This window comes from Canis aureus, chromosome 18, assembly GCF_053574225.1.
Source record: "Canis aureus isolate CA01 chromosome 18, VMU_Caureus_v.1.0, whole genome shotgun sequence".
NCBI lineage: Eukaryota > Metazoa > Chordata > Mammalia > Carnivora > Canidae > Canis > Canis aureus.
Window position 1 is genome coordinate 2,622,967 of NC_135628.1, and position 24,476 is coordinate 2,647,442.

Consider the following 24,476-nt stretch of genomic DNA (forward strand, 5'->3'; position numbering starts at 1 on the left):
CAACTCAATAGGATATTCTAGCTATGGAAGGTAGATTTAACATTCAGAAATCAATTAATGCAATGTACCATATCAATAGGCTAAAGAGTTTAAAAATCACATTATAATATCATTAGTTTAAAAAAAAAACTTTTTACAATTGCATTTAAGTCTACAATTATCTCAGCTATAAAACACAGAAATTGAAAAAGACAAAAAATGGCATCCTGGGATAAAAAAAATCTCATGTTTTTTGATCGACTACTTAATATCCTAAAGACTTTAAGTAAGTCCTAAAACTTTTCTGAAAGTTTATATATAAATTATATATAAATTTACTGTGGCTCAATAAATACAAAAAAATAATTTGGGGGCTTAGAAACACACAAACACACACATACACACACACATCAAGCCAGTAAGTAAACTCCAAAAAAAGAAGAGAAATTACGTGGGCTTACCAAAATTCAATATAAAATAGTACTGCCATTACAATATGTTTAAAAGTGTTTTATTGATAAATAAATTAGTAGAAAGTCCAAAACCCCCCACAATTTTGAATGTCATGTATCATAACAGCAGGGAAGATAAATATTTGATGAATGACACTGGACAACAGGACTGTCATCATAAGAAGCGAAGTTCCATTCTCTCCTGCCACCTTATGCATTTCAAATTTCTAAGTGGATCTGGAATTTAAATATGAGAAATTAAACCATAGAAGTCCCAAAAATATGGGATAATCTTATAATATTGGAATAAATAAGTCTAACACAATATCTACATATTATAAAAAGTAATAACTTCATGTACTTTTAAAATAATTATAAAGAAAAAGGTATATAAAAATGACAAGGGGAAAAATGAGAATGTATCTGTAACTCGGCTCACATAAAAAGGGCTAAGTTCCCCGTCAAATACATTTGAAAGGTCAATATACCCATGAGCACAATAAAAAACAAAAAGGATATGAACCGAGAATTCAATTAAAAGCCAATACTTGACGGGATGAGCACTGGGTGTTATTCTGTATGTTGGTAAATTGAACACCAATAAAAAATAAATTTATTATAAAAAAATAAAAGTATACAGTATGGGCAAAAAAAAACCAATACAAATAGATTTCAAACACATAAACGTGTTTGGTCATACTCATAATAAAAAAAAAAACCCTCAAAATCATGATATGCCATCGTTCCTGGTTTCAGGAGGCACCTTTGATGCCATACTTAGAGGAAGTGAGATGATATGCATTGTACTTTGATGTTTTGAAGTTCAACTATAATGCAGTTAGACATATTTACCAAATTTAAGATTTTTTACATACCCTATAAGACAGCAATTGTATCACTTGGTTTGTATTAGAGGATGTGACGATATTTAACTCTGGTCTGACTCTGCATACGTGTGCATAAGCCTACGTACGCAGCTGTTAAAAAGAATATAGAAGCTGCATACATACTTACACAAAAATTTCAAGATATATCACTTATTAAAGACATCAGTGTACGGACTACTGTGTATAGTGGGCTGCCTTTTGGTGTATAAATGTTTCTGCTTACACGCCAATGCATGTGCATACCCAAATAATTTGAGACTATCTTTGAAAGCATTTCCAAGGACAGACAACAGCGGGTGCGTCTGGGAGAATAATGAAAAGCTAGCGGCAGGGGTAAGATCCAAGCTCATTTTCCCATACTGCATGTATTACTGTTAGCAATGGGAAAAAAAATAAAATAAAATGTAAATAAAATATAAAAAAGGATTATACGCTTTAATTGCTCCACCAGTATCAAATCTATTTCATTTACCTTAAAGGGCAGCACTGATGCTTTATTTCGGTTATCTCTTCCTAAATATAAAATACATCTTAAAGGGTGTTCCTCTGCCTTGTGTTCTGGGAGAAGCGTATCTTTGAACTACCTTTATCCTGATTGTTCTTTCCCTCGTTCCATGTTAGCAGATTTAAATTTCACAGTATTATGTAGCTATGAGTTTGGATGGTTTATTTTCATTCTTTTTCTTATTCAATATAAACATTTAGAAAGTACAGCTGAAATGATTTCCGAAAGTCGGCTTTGTGATTTCCTGGACTCATTTACCTTTTGAACTTGCTTTCCTGAGAACATTTCTATTTGTTATCATTAGTAAAAATCAATTTCTTGAAGCTCATTTCTTTAACAGAGTAATTTCCTTTTCTCTACTCTGTTTATATTTAGGGGGTCCTCCCTCAAACTTGCCTCTCTCCACCTTTGAATAATGCCCTAGGTGCCTTTAATTAATCCCATGTTATATATCCAGCTATATGCATAAGTACTCTGGAGCTAATGTTTTTGTCCTTATTTGGCTCACAGGGAATGGTACCACTGGCCATTTCTAAACAACTTATTTGTTATTTATTATTCTTTCTAAAAACTCAGGACCCTCTGAAGATGTTGATGTAATAAGCAAACAATCTACTTGTTCTATTCGAAGGCTTTCTTTTTTTTTCATCTGCCTCCTTGATATCTGGAGGAAGACTTTTTTTTTTTTTTTTTTGGAGGAAGACTTATTTAAGCATCATACCCAACTCATAATTTAATAAAGTGCAATGCAGGTATTTTCAAAGGGCTAATATTTTTTGTTTGTTTGTTTCTCTCTTCTTTCAGTGGGATGTCACCTTTGCTGTCTTTCATTCCCATTACTTCCCAAGTTGCCTCTCATATTTTGCAGTTTTTACATACTTATCACTAAATAATTGGTTTCTTGAACATTCCTTTTGACTTCTTTGAACTACCAGTCTATGGAGACCACTGGATGGATAGTTTTGCTTTCTCATTATTAAATATAGTCCCTAACAATACGGAAAATTAGCATCCTAGCTCACAGAGAAAGCGACTTTTTGAAGCAGGGCTCCGTCTTAGCCAAACCCAAAAATATGTGGCATTGACTTAACAGCTGCATGGCAAAAAGTGAGAAAACTAATACTGGAGACTTTAAAAACAGTAATCCATGTTTGTAACAGCAAAAGATTTACTTAATCATCATCTGCAACAAGGAAGGAAAAAAGAAAACCAAAAAAACCACATGTATTTGCTGGGTCAGCTGTTCCAGGGGAGAAGCTAGAAACAGGAAGAATATGAACCCTTGCTGGGTTGTGCGAGCTTCTGTGGGGCTGGATTAAAACCCGTGTGGGAAGAGACGGGTTTATACCTGAACGAACTGGCCAGCTGGCGGGCACAGACGAAGGGATGAAGGGCTTTCCAAGCTGAAACCACCGATTCTAACTCCAAACAATGGAAGATCCAGAGTTTTGGTATAATATCTCTATTGGACAGTGTGCGGGAAAGAGAGAGAGAGAGGGAGGGAGGAAGGGAGCACGAGAGAGTGCTCAAATTTGAGACCTGAATTGAGGTGGGGCACATGGGAGCAAAGCAGCAGGAAATAAAGCAGATTTGATACCTTTGATTGGGGAAAACTGCCTGCCCTTAGGGATGAACGCAATGTCTAGCGAACTTGGACTTGTGAAGGGGTCTTGTTTGCAAAGAAACCATGAGGTTGAACTAAACACACCATTGACTTTTGGAATCACTGAGACCATTAGTCTTCCATAAGCAGTAGGCTTTAGAGGGAGTACGATACCCAGGGTGGAGGGCCCCAGAATACCCGTTCACAGAAGCTGTGACCAAAGAGCTCGATGGACAGGAGGCGTTTCTCGATGTGTAGAGCCAGGGGTCATGACAAACAATGGGCAAGATAGTTCCTCCAGGAGAAAAGAGCCAGGGCCTCATAAATGCTGGTGTTAATTTTTATTGTGACAGCCCAACAAATGGGCCCTTGTTAGAAACATGAGTCTTAATAATGCTCATCAAATTTTTAAAAAGAAATTTTTAAATTTCTTTTTTTTAATTAAATTTTTTTTTCTTTTTAATTAAAATTTTTAAAGAATTTGACTTGATTCATTTGTATTTGAGAAGAAGGGTGACCTCCAAAATGACTCAAAGGCCACACGTTATTGTTATTTATCATCTATACTCCAACAGAGGCTGTATTGTCTATTACAAAGTATATCGTTTTCCCTCTTCTCTACTAATCTGAACATGTAGGTAAAGGCACCCAGGCACGTGCACGTACATATCCATGTATAATTCTCTAAGAGTATAGCTACTTACATCAATGTTGAGGATTATAACCGCTATGTATACAGACGCACGTTGCTTTCCTTTGTTTTTTTTTTTTTTTAATTTTTTTTTTTAATTTTTATTTATTTATGATAGTCACACAGAGAGAGAGAGAGAGAGAGAGGCAGAGACACAGGCAGAGGGAGAAGCAGGCTCCATGCACCAGGAGCCCGACGTGGGATTCGATCCCGGGTCTCCAGGATCGCGCCCTGGGCCAGAGGCAGGCGCCAAACCGCTGCGCCACCCAGGGATCCCCTGCTTTCCTTTGTATAAGGACATATTTTGTCTACTACCCGTAGGCATTGCTAAGTACGAAGAGAAAATTTATTTTTAAGAATAAAGAAGACTTCTGGAAACAAGATAGGTGATTACACAGGGAGGAGGTGGGGATGTCTCAGTGACTTGGAAATGCACGAATATTTATATACTTATCATTTACTGGATACTCTGTTTTGTGTTAAGATATTTTACTCACAGTAACTACATGAGAATATTATTGTCCACATTTAAATGAGGAAATATGACAAAAATGAGTTTTTTCTTCACTTTGCACAACCAATAAGTCATAGACTGAGATATATTTTATAAGTGAAAGAGGTACTGAATTGACTCAGTGTAGGGATGACTTAACAAAACCACCTTCAGGAAAATCAGGTTACTCAAAAAGGACACAGCAGTTATTCAGGGATCATTTTACAAGAAAGAGTCGAAACTAGTATTGGGGGTGGTGGTAGGCAGATGGGACTCTACTTGAGAAAGGCTCCCTCTCTGCTGGTTTTCTGCTAGGCCCCATTTACTCATGTTCCACATTTTGCTTCTGAATAAGCCAAAGATGCTGCATTCGCAGTTCTAGGGGAAGCAAGAAAGTTAATCATTCTCCGAATTTTGCCCTAGGCCCCAAACACCTGATAACACCTAACAAGAGCCAGATCCCAAACACGTTCCAGGACTTAGCTTCAAACCAACCTGGGCTGACACTGGCATCAATGCCCCTACCTTTGATTATTTATGGAGTAGCACCTATTGTTCACTTCACATCTGCCCTTGGTTGGAACCTACCCTGAATTTCTGGAAGAATGTGTACCCTCGACCCTTTCCTAATTTAACCCCCTAGCTCTACGTGACATCAAGATTCACTCTCCTTTCCAAGCCCAGACACTCTGTCTGCTATGCCTGTCGTTTACACTACACAATAACCCCTCTTTTCAGTTCCTCTGGCTCATGTTTGATTCCTGCCCTGCACACAGCCAAGGACCGATTGGCTAGTCCTGTGGGACCTGCTCCTGGGTTCCGACTGGGTCTGCTTGCATCAAAACTATTATTATATTCTCTTCTCCTTATTACCAACTTTTATTTTAGCGTGAAATTCAGATCAAAAGACTGCATATCAGCTACAAACACATTGATTTTTGAAATAAATTTACCTTTCTAATCATCATAGAAAGTCTGATTTAGTATACAATACAATTAGTATACAATTTAGTATACAATATTTTATTTTTTGGGAAAGTTACAGATTTATACAGCTGATTGGAGTACCCTTAAAACCTTGTAATTACAAATCTAAAATCTGAACATTAGACAAATTATTGAAGGAATCTTTGATAGATAATGACTGATTTGTGAATGATTACGCAATTCATTGGTCTAAATTCTTTTAAACATTGCCTGCTAAAACATTATCTCTAGGTAAATTATTGATGTATTCCTTTAATGAGACTATTACATGCAATTTAAACACGAACTATTTTAGCAGAAATTATTTTTTTAATTGGCTCAACTGCTGATTGTAATCAACAATTAATTTTTTCCTTTAAGAATCTGAAGTCTGATATCCCAGACACACATTAGGCAAAGTAGTACTTCAAAAAAAAAGACTATATGATGATTCTAAGACATGGGGCAGCAATAATACAAAACTATAAAAGGATGAACATTTAGATGCATTATAAATGCAACCATTTCATGAACACTTTAAAATATTATTGTAGAAAAGAAAAAATCAAAGCATTTATTTTCAAAATATTTTAATGACAAACAATATATTTCAGTGTAAAGGAAAATCTAGTTGTCTGTATCTGCCCTGCCATATGCATATAATAACCCTGGAAACCAGTGAGTGACAGCGACAAATGTTAATGACTCACAGGTCTATTCATTTTTGGCTGCTTCTCTACTAAGCAATATGCTGTGATTTGCAGAGATGACCTCTGCTAGATTTAGCTGTGATTGGCCACAGACTAAGTGTTGGGATTAAGTCTCCTCATTCTAGGACACAACCTAAAGGAGCAGCTCTCCTCTGGGACGTGGGGTTTCAGGGAAGAGGAAGGATTCAGAGGAGTAAACAGAAACATCCAGTGCCTCTTCCTGTTTCTGCTCAGAACTAGCAGAAACCACCCCAGCTTGGGGAACTCCTGTGCCCTCGTTCCAGGGCTCATTAGGAACAGTTCTACCCCAAAGTTATGTCAGGTGACGGTTTTACCAAATTTTGTTCACTATTTTACATGGGCTGAATATTTTGCATCTGCAATAACAGCCGAATGCCTGAACTATGAGTCTCTAATGCCAATGCCACGCTGTTGAGGTTTTGTCCTGGCAACGTTCTACATCTGGTGTCACTCTTGGCATCAGTCTGGTTTTGTCATGATCATACACAACATTCAACTGGCAACTCTGATGTTCATAATGTCTTGCATTTAGGTCTTGCTTCAGCGTCTGAGAGTCTATAGTGACTCTTGAGTGCTCTACAGGGTTTATCGTTGCTGGACCTGGACGTAGGATGCAAGCTGGGTGAGACACTGCTCTGTGTGTTTCCTCGCTTTGGGATCCAGGATGAAGGGGCCTATCTTACATGGGATGTGTTCCCAGAGTGGTCAGTGCAAACACACAACATCTCTAAAAACCTCTGCTCGGTAATGGTAAATCTGTTCTATTTGTATTCCACTGGCAAAAAGAAGAAAGAAGAAAGAAAGAAAGAAAGAAAGAAAGAAAGAAAGAAAGAAAGAAAGAAAGAAAGAAAGAAAGAAAGAAAGAAAGAGGGAGGGAGGGAGGGAAGGAGGGAAGGAAGGAAGGAAGGAAGGAAAGAAAGAAAGAAAGAAAGAAAGAAAGAAAGAAAGAAAGAAAGAAAGAAAGAAAGAAAGAAAGAAAAAAAAAATTACCTGGTCAAGGCAAAGGTCACTGGAAAAGTAGACTTTTTTGTCCCTCCGTATTAAACCATGGCAAGAGTGAGGAAAAGAGAAGTATCATGAATAAATAATACAAAATAGATAAATACCCCTGCATTTTTTATGTGCTACTGTTAGATCTACTTTATTTCATAAATAAGTATTCTTGAAAAATTATTTCACGAAGCTAGATGACACCATCATCAAGCTGGCTCATTTTGCCTCTCTATGTTGTAAAATTAATGCTATAGTAGTGTATACAAATCATCAATTTTAAATCTATAGCTTTCAATCTCTACACAATAGAACAATACAAAGACTCATGTTTCTGAAATAAAAGGCTGAGACAATTATTAAATAATTATAGTGACAAGTATTCAAAGTGTGAATGTTTCTAGACATGTTGTGCATCTGGCTAATCAATGTCTCCACCTATATGTTAAGATGTGTTGGAAGAGGAAATTATTGATATTTTCTGCTCTCAAAGGCGCTGCAGTAGCAGAGGATTTGAAGATTATTTGTTTTTACGTGACTAACATATGCATACGGTCATCGAAAAAAGAAAAGGAGCTGTCCTTGCCTACGTGCACGGTGTCATGGATTTCATCACCAAGGAAGGATGTGTGCAGTGATGGCAATTGCTATTTTTCAGCTTTGACAAAAATCTAGCAATGTTATTAATCAGAACGATTCTGTAACGAGTTTGAAATGAATCTGTGCACAAGTAGTTAGACACGCCTACAGGAGACGTTTTGCCACTAAACTTCTTTGAATATGACAAGTCACTAATTGTTTTGCATTGATATTTTATTAAAACATGGCATAAACTAGATTTAATTTATACATTAGAAACTAAAATCCTTGTTCATTAAGACCGGTCGACACCATTTCTTAGGCACACACAATGGGAATGAATATTACAGATATCGCCTTTTAAACTCAGACCAACCTCAAGAATCCTAAAATCACACAAAATGTTTTTATACCTGTAATGGGCATACCTATTACACCGAAAGCCTTGACTGTTTGCTTAGGGAATAGTGAGCGGTCCTCCAAAACCCATCTTTCCTTCCTTCTGGGAACATGGGAACAACGTATTTCTCTCTTCCCTCGCAGGGAGGAGCGTCCACCCAAGCAAATTACCAATGGAGTGTGAGCAGAAGTGATGTTTTCCACTCTCATGTTGAGTCCTCAGGATTGTGGCCGTATCCTCTCCACTGACAGAGCTGCTAGGGACCAAGCTGATTCAGCGTTGAGACAATGGAAATGCTGTACGGGATGTGGTTTCATGACGCTGGAGGTATCCAAGCTGCCAAATATCCACGTAGAACAGAATTGTTTTGTGAAGGCTGATGATTAATTTAGAACTATTACATAAAAGTGAAATAAATTTGCCTGTTTTTTTTTTTTTCCAAACGCTGTGATTATGAGGCTTATATAAACACCAACGAACTCATTATGGTCATCTGATTTAGCAACAAGGTGGAGCAATTTTAATGCGACCTTCTTACGTGGCACATACCCAGAGAGGTGCTGAGATACAACCTTCTCATCAACGAAAGAGTCTCTCTTCTTTTTCACTTTGTCTTCACATAGGTTAGCGAGTGGTATGTTTTTGGTAACGAAAAGGATGGATCCCATTTTATGTGATTTGCTAAATCACACAAGATCAATATGCCAAACATCAAAAAGTACTATTGCTAAGTGATATAGCAATAAAAACATATCAGTTTTGAGGTTCCTCACCTAAAGGTAAAATTAGTTATCGCAAATTTCTTTTCAACTTTGTGTTTAAAGTTCTTCTTTTCAAAAAGAGATGTTTCAAAGATGGAATGTACTTGAAAGATTCACTAGAAAACAAACAATCTTCAAGATGACATTTGGAAGGATTATACACAAAGCCTAAAGATTCTTACTGATAATATACAAAAAAAAAAGTCACTCTTCTGTATTTTAACTGCTTCTCTTGAAATCTAGGGCACTTGGGTGGCTCAGTCTGTTGAACGTTTTCTGCTCGTGTCATAATCCCAGGGTCCTGAGATCGAGTTCCACGTCGGGCTCCGTGTTTCTCAGGGCACCAGCTTCTACTTCACCCCCACCCCCCGCCTGTCCCCTGCTTGTGCTCATTCTATCAAATAAATGAATAAATTAAAAAAAAAGAAATGTAATTTTTGAAGTTCCAGGAAAAATAACTGTTAAACATGAAATAAGATGCTCTGTGCTTTATTTAAGATGAGTTCTTTTCTACAGTTTAAACCTAGAAACGTACCTAGGAGCGGCAGGGATGTAGGCACTGGCATAAAGCATAAGGATGAATACACCCTCCTGGACAAAACCTGCTTGAAACCTATTAGTACTTTGTAAGTATTGACTGAGTTGTTTGATGCATAATTTTAATGACTCTTGAATTAGTTGTTTTTTCCCTTGATCCAGACAAATAACAGAATAAAAAAGTTTAATCATTACCCACTTGCTCATTAATGACTTTTAAGTGTCCATAGTTTGGGTTCTCCACAGTGTAGTCCTGAGAAGCCCAGGCGGAGAGAGAGGAGAGTGGGACAGAGAAGAGCCCACAGTGAACATATTCATGAGGAAGTTGCTCCTAAGAGCGACGATGGCTCCATCCTGCCTGGGCGTAGGGCCCTCCGAGCATCACTGTGAAACTCACCCAGGACCCTCTTACCTACTGGAAGCAGGTTGACCCTCGCACTCTCCTGTTAACCCTCATCCTGCCCCAGGGGGAGCGTTGCTCACAAGGGTGATAAGCTGCAGAATTGCATCTGATGGTGGGGAGCAAGCTCCCTTAGTGGTGGAGAAGCTCTCAGGCAGAGAAGGGAGACGGACCAGGGCTTCTGGTTAAGAAACGCTGCAAACCGTCTCTAGCTGCCGGTGGCCTCAGATGGCCCAAGGCAGACGTGCTGGCTCATCGATAGCATCTGCCCTCTCGACTTTGTGACTATTATACTGTGTCTGTTTATTCATCCAATATTCATGGAGCATCTTTCATTGGGAAAGAGTTCTAACTGCTTAGGAAATAATGATCAACAAAACAAAATCCTCATTCTTGTGGACGGTATTTTAATAGGGGAAGAGGGACCATAAAAAAAAATGAGTATATAATTGGGTGGTATAGATAGAATGGTTAAGATTTATTTTTTTTAATTTTTAAAAAATATTTTATTTATTTATTCATGAGAGACCCAGAGAGAGAGGCAGAGACACAGGCAGAGGGAGAAGCAGACCCCCTGTAGGGAACCTGATGTGGGACTCGATCCCGGGACTCCAGGATCACAACCTGGGCCAAAGGCAGGTACTAAACCCCTGAGCCACCCAGGTGTCTCAAGAATTAAGATTTAGACAGCAAAACTGCCTATATCCTGCTTTCCCCCCTCCCACAAGCACCTGTGAGTGACAACCAGCAGTTTGGGGTTTATTTTAAGTAAATACTATACTCTACAGGCACCTGAAAACTGAAACAGGTTGTCTCTTGAATGAATTTTTATTGGCCAAGGACAATGTAGAACAATTAGTAGACTATATGAGGTGTTTGATTAAGTCATTACACTCCTTTCTGACTTTGAGAGAAATAATGAATTTTAAACTTTTTTGGATTCTTGACTTAACCTGCAAAAATTCTGACCATGTTTTAGAGTTAAAGAATAATATTTAAAATATTCATGTCACCAAAGAATATGCTTTGAGTCAAGCTGGATATGTCTTTTCTCACAGAAAATCTTCTTAACTGTGTTCAGAGCATATGCATTAATTATTAAATTTCCAGCCTGCAGCCTAGCACCTGACACGTAGTATGTGCTACATTATCTGTCCAAAGTATATACGCATGGACTTATTTTAAGCAATGATTTAAGTATCTTGAAATTATTATTGCATGAGCATTTTAATTTCCATATTTGTTATCAAGCCATCGTCGCATACATTTTTTTCCACATCTATTTAAATTTTTAAAGTAAGTTGGCTACAGGGTTTAAAGAGGAAAAAAATTATCCTAAAATTTAATTGAGAATGTTCTACAATAGAAATTGTTTAAGTTTTCAATACAGTGATACTTATCTTCTACTGAAATGCATGTTAATTGTGGAAAGCATGCCCCAAACACACAGTTCCTAAAATTTCCTATATGAAGTGTTTTTGGTATACAAATACCAGAAAATGTAAAAGATTAACTTTATGGGATAATGTATACATAAGTTAAGTTGCTGACTTCTCTTGATTATTTTTCTCTGAACCAGAAAAAATATATTAAAAAATCATAAGCCTCTAAATAAATAGTGGAGATTCTTGCCTCTAGGAATAGTTTTAATAAAACAATAGTGCTATATAAACATCATCTCTGTTGTTTCTTCTTCTTTGAGAAATATGATGCAGATTCCTTTAAATAACCATATTTTTGGGGGAGAGAGAGAGCATGAGCGGGGTCGGGAGGGAAGTGAGAGGGAGAGAGAGAATCCTGAGCAGGCTCCATGCCCAGGATGGAGCCCCGATACAGGGTCGATCTCACGACCTTGAGATCATCACCTGAGTTGAAATCAAGAGTCAAACGCTTAACTGATGGAGCCACTCAGGCGCCCCTAAATAACCATTTTAAACAAGTGAGATGGGACACCTGGGTGGCTCGGTGGTTGAGCATCTGCCTTCAGCTCAGGGCATGACCCAGGGTCCTGGGATCAAGTCCCCCATCGGGCTCCCTGCAGGGAACCTGTTTCTCCCTCTGCCTGTGTCTCTGCCTCTTCCTGTGTGTCTCTCATGAATAAATAAATAAAATCTTAAAAAAAGAAATAAACAAGTGATAAGGCACATCATAGCTTAATGTGAATAAAGCTTCAGACATCCCAAGGAAATTACTATGTCTACTACACGTGTATACACACACACACACACACACACACACACACACACACGAAGCAGAGGCTTCAGTTAAATTCTATGGTAATTAATAAAGTTTGTATCAAAGCATTATAGTCTGATACTTCCAAATGAATTTTTAAAATAATTTACATACATATTTTGGTTGATTCCAGAAACTGACAAAATAATGACAAAATCATGGTCATGTGATAATTACTTTCCAGGGATCATTTCTATTAGGTATGTAGCTTAATAATAGTATTTGTTAAGCTACATGTTTTAGATTTCCATGAACTTTTGATATTTGTGTTCTAAAAATGTTTCTACATATCTACATTACACCCTACATTATAAAAGAAAAATATAACGTTGGAGAAGATGTGTTTCTTAATCTATATTCACAAGGTATTCTTTGTGTTCAGTTGAGGATGACTTGAGATCTCCAATATAGATTTGTATAGATTTGTTTTTAATGACTTGAGATTCTGAGAACAGCCTTCCTTCCTCATGATGGCATTCTCAGTTCAGATTCCCAAAACACAGGCCTGGTAATAAGTCACGTTTCTGCTACACAAATAGGTAGTGTTATGCTATAGGGCAATGGTGGCCTGGTGTTGAATAAGCATAAGGACACTGTGCCTTAGGGGGGAAAAAACCCTAATTCTAAAATATAAGTGTCACGTTCATTGGATATATGTTAATCCTTACTTACTTGTCTCAGACATATCCTCAAACAAGTTTCCAATCATCTATAGGGAAAATGTAAAAGAAGTTCCTGGGTGGTTCAGTGGTTGAGCGTCTGCCTTCAGCTCAGGGTGTAACCCTGGGGTCCTGGGATCTAGTCCCATGTCAGGCTCCCTGCATGGAGCCTGCTTCTCCCTCTGCCTGTGTCTCTGTCTCTGTCTGTCTCTCATGAATAAATAGATAAAGTCTTAAAAAAAAAAAAAAAAAAGACGTGGAAACGGACCTTATGGCCATTTCCAAATATCTAATTATTTCAATAATTTTGCTTTACTTAGATCATATCTACAAAGGTGATGTACATTGGTGCATTTAATGTAACAATAAAGCCGGTACATGTGATCCATTCATTATATCTCAATCTGGTTGCATGTTTAGATTCGGTCATATTTTCTTTCATGTGACCTGGTTTTATTATATACACAGTTCCTACCATATTGTGTCAGATACTGAAAAAGCCATGGAATAAGCAAACAAAAGAAACAATCCTTCCCTTCTAGTAGTCATAACAGCTTAAAACATTTTACTTAGGGATAGCCAGCACAGAAATAAAGCTTATTTTGTATTGAGGGATACTTGGTAGGACACAATTAATTTGGGTCTGAGTTGAAGAAATTAAGTAGGAGAGCCGTTTTTTTTCCTCCACCTTTTTTTCATCTTCTATATGTTTCATCTCCCCCACCCCAACCCTGCTTTCAGCTTTCCCCTTCTTGTCTCCTTCCTTGCCCACCTCCCTCCCTCCCTCGGTCTTTCTGTCGCATAATTGTATTCGATTATAGTCAGGAAAACAAATAAGAAAACCTGAATTCTTGTCTGCCCAGTGCTGAATTGAGCCGAATGCACAGATGGAAGTGAAGTGAAGGACATGAAATATTCCATATGTTGGTATTAAGCACCGAATACGTATCACGTCCTGAGGTGTATAAAAGAATGCCACACATTCTTTAATTTTCTTTTTCAGGGAAAGTTGGAGTCTATTCTTATTTCCTTTGAATCTGGGCTGGCTCAAAACTGCTTTGATCAATAGAGGTCTGTGCTCACACTCTAAAACATGTAGCAACTTCCATCTTAGCCTCTTGGAGCCTGAGTTACCATAAAAGATGTCCAAATGTCCAACTACTTAGCTGGGAAGACCATCTGGGGAGGCCCTAAAATTATATGGAAGAGGGGTTCTGAGCTCAGCCTTCAGTCTTTCCTCCCCCACGTGCCAGACAGAGGAGTGAAGCCATCCTGAACCATCCAGATCCATCTAACCGCCAGCCAGATACTACCACTGGGGCATTGCTAGGGCATGAAACAGGAAAGCCACCCAGGAGCTGTGCCCATATTCATACCTTACAAAACAGTGAGGCATATTCAGGTGGTTGTTGTCTAAAGCATTCAGTAATCTGTTGCTTATGAATAGATAAAGATCATGCCCTGCAAACATGAGAGAACACTACTGAGTGTGCTGTTCATATGATTACGGCATATTTTTTCACATTATCAATGACACTTCACATCTAAATACTGTGGTTGTGACTTGGACTGGGTCCGAGTTGAGGAAAGAGAAGAGGATAGCACTGAATGGTTTCTTCCATCAAACACCTTGATATATTCTCTTTTCCCCTTCCTTTGTTTCATGATTCTAGAAAAAGGAACAGGGCCCTGACAGGAGTACAGATACACAAACAGGACAACCTTAGTGGAATGAGTCAAAAGCTAGCCAGCTTGTTGTCAACCCCCGTTAGCACTGATCGAAAGGAGAGACGCCTCCTCAACTGGGGTTGGAAGCTGTGATTCAGTGACGGCATCGCTGCTTATAACTCTCCAAAGAAGTTACTGGAGAAGTCATGCTCTCTTCAGGCAACTTGCCGTAAGTCTGAAATCATTTTTTTGTGTGTGTGTTTCAGCAGCTCCCAGCTCTGTGACACAGTTTCAAGTTGTGCTTCAGTTTTCCTTTGAAGCTTTTTCTTTCCTTTTTTTTTTTTTCCCTACTCCACTGCTTATAAAGGCCCTCTTTCAGCTTTTAAAAAAGATAAAAGGGTTGCATGAAAGTCAATTATTTTCAGAAGAGTAAGATGGAAAAACAATAATAGGAATGGAGAAGTTGGGTGAGACGCAATTTTGTGACCTACTTAAAACAGGTCAAAACATTTGAGATTTCTTGATGTCAACTGTTCAAACTGAGTTTAATAACATGTAGTCTTCCAGTCCACATACATAGAGAATTCTGTTCTGTGGTTGCATTGCCCTGGGGAAACGTCACCCAAATAAGACACAGGCGTGTGGGTAGTCATATCATTATCTGTCAGCTTATGCTGGTTTACTACTGACACAGAACTATAGAGAACTTCTCCCCTGAGAAGTGTGACTAAACAGTATTGGAGAAATATCTTCTCTGCTATGACCAAATAATTTGAAAAAATATGGAAAGCTGAGTTGGCTTATTTTGTGTTCATAAAAAATCCAAAGTAAAAGTCAGAATTTAAGAAGTCACCAGACATTTCGTTGCCCAATTTTCACAAAATATTTCAAGTATTTGAAAAAATATGGAACAGTACCCAAATTTCATCTTTACAAGGAAAAACCAACAATCTATTGCCAAAATCTTAGATGATTTTCTACTACCAGTTGCTTTAATGAAATATACAGCAAAAAATAAAGAAATTCTACAGTTTGAAATAGTGGCTTCCAACAAGGGCTGCTGAGTTCCTATTGAAATACTCATGAGAACACAGAAAAAAGATACAATGTTATAAAACTACTAAGAACTGGGGGTGCCTGGGTGGCTCAGTCCATTAAACATCAACTCTTGATTTCACTCAGGTCATGATCTCAGGGTGGTAGGATCTAGCTGTTTTGGTCTCCACACCGGCATGGAGCCTGCTTATGATTCTCTCCCTGCCCCTCTCCGCTGCATGTGTGTACACATTCTCTCTCTCTCTCTCTCTCTCCTTCTTAAAAACAAAACAAACTACTAAAACCTGAACCTCTGGTCAAGAGTTTTCCAGGTCCCAAAGAAATCGTCACCAGCCATAGCAGAGATAGGACCTTAACACAAAAAAAATGAAAGGTGTTGAGAAGATGATGGCAGGTTTCCATCCAATCCCAGAGAAAACAAGTCTTCCCATACCAGAAAGGATAAATATATGTTCCATTTTCTTGCCAAAACTTACATCCATACACCTTACAGGAGTAGCCTCTGTTTTTTTAAATTTTGTTTTGTTTTGTTTTTCCAAGAATGTGAACCACATTGGATGCTCTAGTTCTCATTCATTTCCATTTCAGGGCTGAGCTGGACATCCAGTGGCCTGTCAGAGCTTAAGATGTGAAGTTCATCACAGGGAGGACAGAGATAGAAAAAGCTGGAGTGTTGGTGTGTAACAGGTTACAGGCGCTCATGCTTCAAATATTCCAGTAATAAGTTCCTGTCATTAAAAAAAAAGAAAGCCCTTTCATTCCTTTCCCCCCTTTTCATTTCAGTAGAATACTAGTTGGGGACACATTTTACAATTCAGATGCATTTCTGACTTGAAGAATTAGAAGAGCAGAAATAATTTACCTATTCTGTTTATGTCAAAACCTGAGCCAAGTCAGAGCTCTCCCCATTTAACGACTGGGAAACAAAGAACATCTGAATTCCTTAATAAAGCCAATGAGAAAAAGTCAACATAACAAGTAAAATAGCAGTGAAGATAAATATGAAAAATATAATTGAGTTCTCCTAAAAATTCAAGAAAATATTGACCATATAAAATAGATAAGAGGTGAGATAGCAATTAATTCAAATGAAAAGCGTAAGTGACTAACAAAGCATGGGGAGGTTGGTAGGAGGGGAGGGACACTCTCACTGGGATATGAAAATATTATAAGACATTTAAACATTTGTAAAACTTGACCTATTTTTTAATGAAAACAATATAAAATTTAATTAGTCATACCAATGAGAACTGTAGGAATGTACCTTATAATCCAAATAATAAAGACAAATATTTAAAATAGGAGAACATTAAATATAGGCTATTGATAATACAACAATAAATAACAGGTATAAAGGACAGGGAATGAAATGCAACTAAAGGGTAACATGTATCCTTGAAAATAAAAGAAAAACTGATCTAAATAATATAAACATGAATCTAAAAGTAAGAGAAATTGCAAAAATAATTCTTGAGAGAGCACATAGTAATAAGTGTTCAATTACAACAGTCTGGCTAGAAAAACTTTGATTTTTATCAATAGAATCAAACAGAAAGTAGAATCAGTTGTATACATGTTAAAGTATTTCTAATAAAAATGGTGATTTAAATGTGAAAAAATGAGGAATGATAAATGAGTAAGGCTATCTGAGAACATATTTAAAAACTATATATGAAAACCCAATATGAGTATATTTTATACCAAGTTATTGATATGCATTCTAACAATATAGTACATAAGACATGATGTGCATGAATGAAATCATATATGGAGTAGTTTGATGAAAGTCAGAATTTATCACTTAATTCCTGCTAGGTACTATCCTAGTGTTTAACACAAGTGAACTTATTTAATATGCATGATAATTTTTTTTTCATGATAATTCTTTCACTTATGTGCTTGTGTCCATTGTCCATTGTTGCTGTGGAGAAGCAAGAATAGAACTGTCCCCTCAAAGGTTCTAGAATTGGATTAAGAATCCAATTGAAATGAGACAGATTAACAGGAGACAATTACATTTAATATTGACATGGAAATTCCAAAGACAGGCAAAGTGAGGGATATACATCACTCTGAATTAAGGAGAAGGGGTAGGGGTCTGGGAGTTCAGAGGAAAGGAATGCATTTCACAGGGTGATACGAAGAACAGATGTTTGGTAATGAGATGTTTGCCCTACTATATAAATGGGTTTCTCAGATAAAAATTATATCTGTTAACAGCTCTTATTTTGGGAAAGACCCTCAATTTAGATTCTTCTGTGTGGCTAAGGGAGGGACAAAACTTTCTCTTAAACCCAAAGGCTCTCAGGTGCCTTCAGCTCAAAATAATCCACATGACAAAGAGGCACATTCTAGGGGGAGATGGAGTGGGGTGTTTCCTGAACCCCTTCACTCCCATGACAAATCACTTCAAATTTAGGGCCTTAAAACAACAAACCTACTATTCATAGTTTCTGTAGGTTAGTTGTTCAATGAGATTTTTGCCAGTCTAAAATCAAGGTGTCTCAGGGCTGTGTTCCTTAATGGCAGCTCCAGGGAAGAATCACCCTCTAAACTCACTTAGATGTTGGCTGAATTAACTTCCTGTGGTTGTAGGACTGAGGTCCCCCATTTCCCTGCTGGCTCTCTGCCAAGTACCATTTTCAGCTTTTAGTGTCTGCACACATTCCTTGACATGTGTTCAGAGCCAGCAACTGTGAGATAAGTCCTTCTCACACACGGAATCTCTCTCCTGCTTCTACTTTATGCAAGCATCTCTGGCTGCCTCCTTCCTTCTTTCTTCCTCTTCTGCATCTAAGGGCTCATGCAACTACTTTGAGCCCACCTGTGTAATTCAGGAAAACCTCTCTATTTTAATGTCAGCTGATAAGTAACCTTAATTCTATCTGCAAAGTCCCAAGACAGTGGTACCTAGGTTAGCATTTGATGGAATAACCAGAAGGTGAGACTCTTGGGGGGAACATCATCACAATTTTTCCTACCATAGCATTATTTTTATCTCAGCTTTACAGATGAGTAAACTAGGTGCTAAGAGGTTAAATATCCACTAAGGATATAGGGTCAAAGGCAAAGAAGCCGGATCTTGAACCTAATTACTCCATCTCCAGAGTCTATGGTAGCCATCATTATAGATAAAGAATTATGCCAAAGAACAAATCCTAGCATAACACTATGTTACTGGTGATTCTAATGCATCAGAAATGAGGACAATTACTAGAACCCTGTGACACAGAATTCACTAACATTAATTCCAAGGTACTAAATATTTAAATATAAAAGATAACATTTCAAAAGTACTAGAAAAAAAGTGTCAGTGAATTTCTGTGTCAATCTGAGATGAAAAATGAATAACTAACTAAAAGAAAAAACACACAGAATGAAAACAACATTACCTTTGACTATATTTATAAATCGGTACTTTATTTTCAAATCTATAATAAAGGGGAAAAATTCCTTTATAAAATTCATTCTCTAGGTAAAAGTTCTTAAAAATCAATGTATAAAATTAATTGTATTCAGAAATACCTGCGTAAACAATTAGAAGACATTAGAGATGAAAAAGGATCTTCCTGTTGCCTCTAAATTTTGGCTAAGATGAGACAGAGGACAGCAATGTGCAAAGATGGCCTTCACCTTCCCCTTGGCTCAACTAAACTTCAGACAGCCTCCCTCACTGGAGGCCCTGACCTTTCTTTCCTCAGAACATTCACTTTAGGAAAACACATATTTGTAAATTCTTTCTCTGTCCTGTTAACATGTAAATCTTTTTAAAAAGCCTCTTGCCAGCATCACAACCTAAAATGCCTGTCTGGAGGACTGAGAGCCATCCTTCAAAATGTGCTCCTCAAGGAAGACAGAGTACCTATCAGGAACCAAACTCTGGTGGGAGCCTTGCTCCACGTTGTAAAACTACTTCCTGCTGTGACGATAAGAAAAGGTTATTTTTTCCAGTGGGTAAAGCCAATTAGCAAACACAGGTGGCCTAAGACTCCCCCCACTCCAGCTCTTAAAAACTCTCTGACCCTTTAGTTCAGCAGGACTGAGCTCAGACTGAGCGCTGGCCTCTCTGGCCTACTGCGAGACTGCAATAAGTCCTCCTTGCCTGTTCAGCTTTGTGCAGGGCAGTCTTTGCTTTGACAAAACACTTATATTGGACAAGGGAGGGGAACCCAGAAATTATAGAGAGGTTGGGAAACGAATGAGAAGAGACAGGGAAAGAATCTTCTCTGTCAGGTCTCCTAGGCCTAAGTCAGCCCTGAACTAGGGAGAAGGAAAATCTATGAACTTGAAGGGAGATTTAAATTTTAAATTGGATTCTACACTGGAGCCATTATTTTAATACCTCAAAGTGGGTTATAATTACTGAGATAAAATTTGTTTCTGTAACTCAAAGTGTTCTGAGAGCGATGGCTTCTATCTTAGCGGTCCTTCATGGCAGGGGAGGAAGATTAAACGATTTATTTAAAGGCACTTGTTAGATAAAAATATAGATATTTCTTGATGTGCCCTTCCAACTTCAGAACATTTAACCAGATATTTAAATTGCTTTTTAAAACGTATACCACTTAAAAAAAAAAAAAAAAAAAAAAAAAACAAAAAACGTATACCACTTATGGTGTTAGTACAGGAAACTATAACAACTCTTAACAAAATACATATAGGACTTTATTGGGGAAAAAAAAACAAAATAAATAAAAATATATATTAAAATTCATCATTAGAAGACAGTGTCTTAGTATGTTAATTATTCCCAAATACATCTGTTATTTCTATTTATTGATTTAAAGATTTATTTTAGAGAGGGGTGTGGTGGATAGGAGCTGAGGGAGAGGAAAAGAGAGAATCTCAAGCAGGACTCCATGCTTGGGGCCTGACATGGGGCTCAATCTCATGACCCTGAGATCATGACCTGAACTGAAATCAAGAATTGCACAGGTGCCCGAAATCTTTTATTTTTAAAATTCAAATTAGATTGCTAATGTTTTTCCTACTTTTTATAACTTTTACTCCACAATAGTGCAATGCAATCCACATAGAGTAATGGATTACATATAAAAAGTAAAATCTATAGAATAAAATATAGGGACTTATTTTAATCACTTCGAGTAAGGGAAGACTTTCTTTCTTTTCTTATCTTTTTTTTTTTTTTTTGTAAGTAAGCTCTATGCCCAAGGTGGGCCTTGAACCCACAACCCTGAGATCAATAGTCAAGAGTCACATGCTCTACCTACTAAGCCACCCAGGTACCTGAAGGGAAGACTTTTTAATGAAAGATCTAAAAACTACAAAGCCTAGAGGGAAACACTGGTGAAATTGACTATATCAAAAACCAGAACATTTAATTAAGAAGAAATATGAATAAGGTAGAGACAAGGATCTGTTTTATATATCAGGAAAATGGCAGTGAACAAGACACATCTAATCTGTGCGTCATGGAATTCCAACTTGACAGACACTGGATTTAACTCCATCTTACTTAAATCGAAGCTCATACTTTTTCACTATGCTAAAGTAAACATTTTTTGGTTAAATCTAATTTGTGCTTTATTATTTTTTTTCTTTATAGGTCTCTATTTGCCCTTTAATAAAGTAATTGATCAAAATCTCCTCCCCGCAAAAGAAACTCAAACTTCGTATACTTTGTAAAGAATTCAATTAAAATCTAAATTATCTGGATGAACTATTTCCCTTCTATACATCAGCTTGTGGATGGCCACCTGTTTATACTGTACTTAGAAAGCTGCCAAACAAATATATCCTTTCCAGTTGGTGATAGGAAACAATTTCCAGGCCATCACCTTCCACATTATGTTTCATCTTGGCATTAATTTTAATGAAATAATAATGTACTTGGCTCCAGAATATCATTTACCATCCAAGGATCTCCAAGTATGTAACAAACATTAATTAAGTAGCACAATAGCTCTGTAAGAGAAAACATCGTTATCACAATCCTGGAATTGAATAGATTGTCGAACAGGGAAAATAATGACGGGGAACCCATTTTGAACTAATCAGAAGGGGGCAGGTTGCCAACTTGAATCCTTTTAGTTCATTACCATACTCGAGGAAATAGAAAAAGGGTCTGGGATGAGTGGGGGCTGAGCTCAGAAGAGAAGGGACCCTAAACCCAACACTGGGGTAAAACATCTCAGTTCATCACTTAGTTTAACGTATGAATTCCCTGTCATAATTCATTTAAAAAGATATTGGATTGACAGCATAAGAAACCTAAAAGCATTATGTGTAAGATCACCAAAAAGTCCCTAATTCAAACCTAGTCCTCAAAAGAAAGATGTTTGGAACTGAGGTAACTAGTTGAACACCAGGCACATAGAAATCTATTAGTAAAACAACACCACCACCACCACCATTGTGGCTGCTGAAAATGACTCAAAACTCCCATTCTGAAATTAATTATGAGATATTTGCTTATGAAATGTAACAACATATCTTTAAATCTAGTATAAAGAGCAAAGTTAACATTGTCATCAAGGGAAGTGACTTATCTGTAAATGAAGAACATGAAATGGAGGGGGGGTTCTTTTAATAATAAATTTTCCGTGTAACACGGAAAATAATAAACAATTTTCCGTGTAACACGAGGCTTTTAATTGCTGGGTCAGGAAGTCACTATGGCATTTTCCATCAGGTGTGGTCACATTTGATTCTTCCGTATCCCAAGGCCCAAGACAGTCGTTATCCCAAAAGAAAGAGTCAAATGAGAACTTCACTAATACGTTATCCGCACCCAACACATTTGTTTATAAGGAAGACGCCTCATTCTCTTTATCATGCAGCTTTGTATGGTTAACTTTATCTACTGTTAGTAATTGCTGGATTTGGGGCGCTTCCGCTCTAAAAAAAATTTCACACGTTTTGCTGATTCGTAATTGGCAGGGCCTCCCAAAGGTAGAGCTGTGAACATCCGTGTTAATGGGCTAATGTGTCACTTGGGTAACACACTACATTTGCATTCCCCGTAGCCCTTGTACAGGTGTTTCGTGTTTGTAGGAAAGATGGTCTTAGAGTTACTTCTGTCCTTTTATGCACAAGGAGTTGGAAAACGTTGAATGGAGATGAGATTGGTCATTAAGCTATGGAATATGCAGAGGACATTCTAATGCATTTCTGCATTTGGATTGTGTCATCCAGAAAGAGCTCCTCAGTTATTCTGATGGCCTTTTCCAAAAAGACTTGACAGCTGCATGCTCTTCCGATATTAGGAGTTCTCGGGAACAGGCACGTTTGCTTAGTTATAATGTAGTAAAGTTAAGATCAAGCTAATAAATACACACTAATTAAGTAGTTTATTGGGCATTCTAAACTGCTTACTATGAGTTAATCTTCTGAAAAGAGAAATGTGAATGCTTTATGTATTGCACTTAAAAACAGAAAGGTAAATTGATTTTTGCTTAAACGTTAAATTACTTAAAACATATCACAACACTGCTTTTTTGACATCTTTTACCTGAAATGTTATCTTGGCTCTATTTATTCTTATTTCAAACTCTTTAATTTAGGTAAAACGTTTCACAGATAGGCCTATTTCTTTAAGAGACTGTTACTTAGGAATCAGGAGTTTTGTGCAAAGAATACGACTAATAAAGAGGAACTAATATTTTCTTGTTCAAACATGTTAATCATAATACTTAATGCCTATGGAACAAGCTTTTATGAGACATGTGGCCAATGCTTTTTAAGTATTTGCTCATTTAATCCATATAGAATCCTGTGAAACAGGCATTATACTAGAGTTAACATCATTGCATGTATGTATTCGAGGAATAGGCCCAAAGTAAAAATGTAATTTACCTGAAGTTACACCAGTGACAGACCTGTATTTTGAGCACAATACTGGACTGTGTCTAGCTAAGTGGGATCCATGAGGGATTCCAGTCACCTCTAGGATAGATGAGGGAACATGGGTAGTTCTCATTTTCTGAAAAACTTACAGATTCAAAGCCGGGAAATAGGACTTTGGTTTTCAATATTAGATACGAAAATCTCAGGTCTAGATTTTAAGATACAAGTGATAGTGTCTGTATCTGAAAAGGCCTGATAGATGTTGAAAAATATAGAAGTATAAAACGCTGATATTTTTTCTTGGTGATTATATTTTCCAAAGTTATTTATGAACCATCAAGCCAAGTATCTGTCTCTGTTCCTAGGTTCCAGGAAAGAACATTTTTCCAGATTGAGAGTATGAAATCTCTCCTGTCTCACAGATGATCACACAGTGCTTCCTTCGATAAGCAGACCTGAATGAATTGATCTTGTGGGGGCTGTGCACTAGAGTCACTGGAACTGGTAATGTCGACTACAAATCGTAGTCAGAATGACATTCTGTACGCTGTGAATTGAAGAGTTCTAGGCTGTGATGCTAAGTTTAAAAGTCTATTGCAACTGACTTTCAGATTATAGTTATAATTCAATAGTCAAATTCCATGCAACACTTAACATATCTCACAGGAAGACACTAGAGCTTTTAAAACAGTATTAAATGCCCTCACGGAACCCTACAGCATAAAACTGTAAACTAAGGCAATACTGTGGCAATCAGGGCCACTCATGCAACTGCCTGTGTGTCCACATATTGAACAGATCTACTCTGCAGGGATTGGCGCCCAAGGCTCATTCTGGCGGCAACAAAGCCTTTTGACAGCTGCACGTATCCTGTCACGCATACCATTTTCTGGTTAGCACCGAAGGTTGCTTTTTTTGTTTGCTGCCTAATTTTTTTCCCTTGTTTTTTCCCTGTCTTTCATTTGAAAGAAAAACAAAGTGTTTTGCAAATAGTAGTACAGGTTTTCCATTCAAGTAGAGCAGAACAGTATTTATTAGGAAAAAACTAAATCGCGCAAAGCGAAATGTTGCTTGGCCA

General features: G+C 37.4%; 1 long non-coding RNA gene across 1 annotated transcript in view; it reads right to left on the bottom strand.

The window, feature by feature from the left end:
* Nucleotides 1-529: 529 nt before the first annotated feature.
* The window catches only part of LOC144288228 (uncharacterized), a 68,914-nt gene continuing 44,967 nt past the window's right edge, over nt 530-24,476 (bottom strand). Inside the window, exon 3 of the long non-coding RNA XR_013356199.1 lies at nt 530-668. This is a non-coding gene — a long non-coding RNA (uncharacterized LOC144288228). The remainder of the gene's footprint in view (nt 669-24,476) is intronic.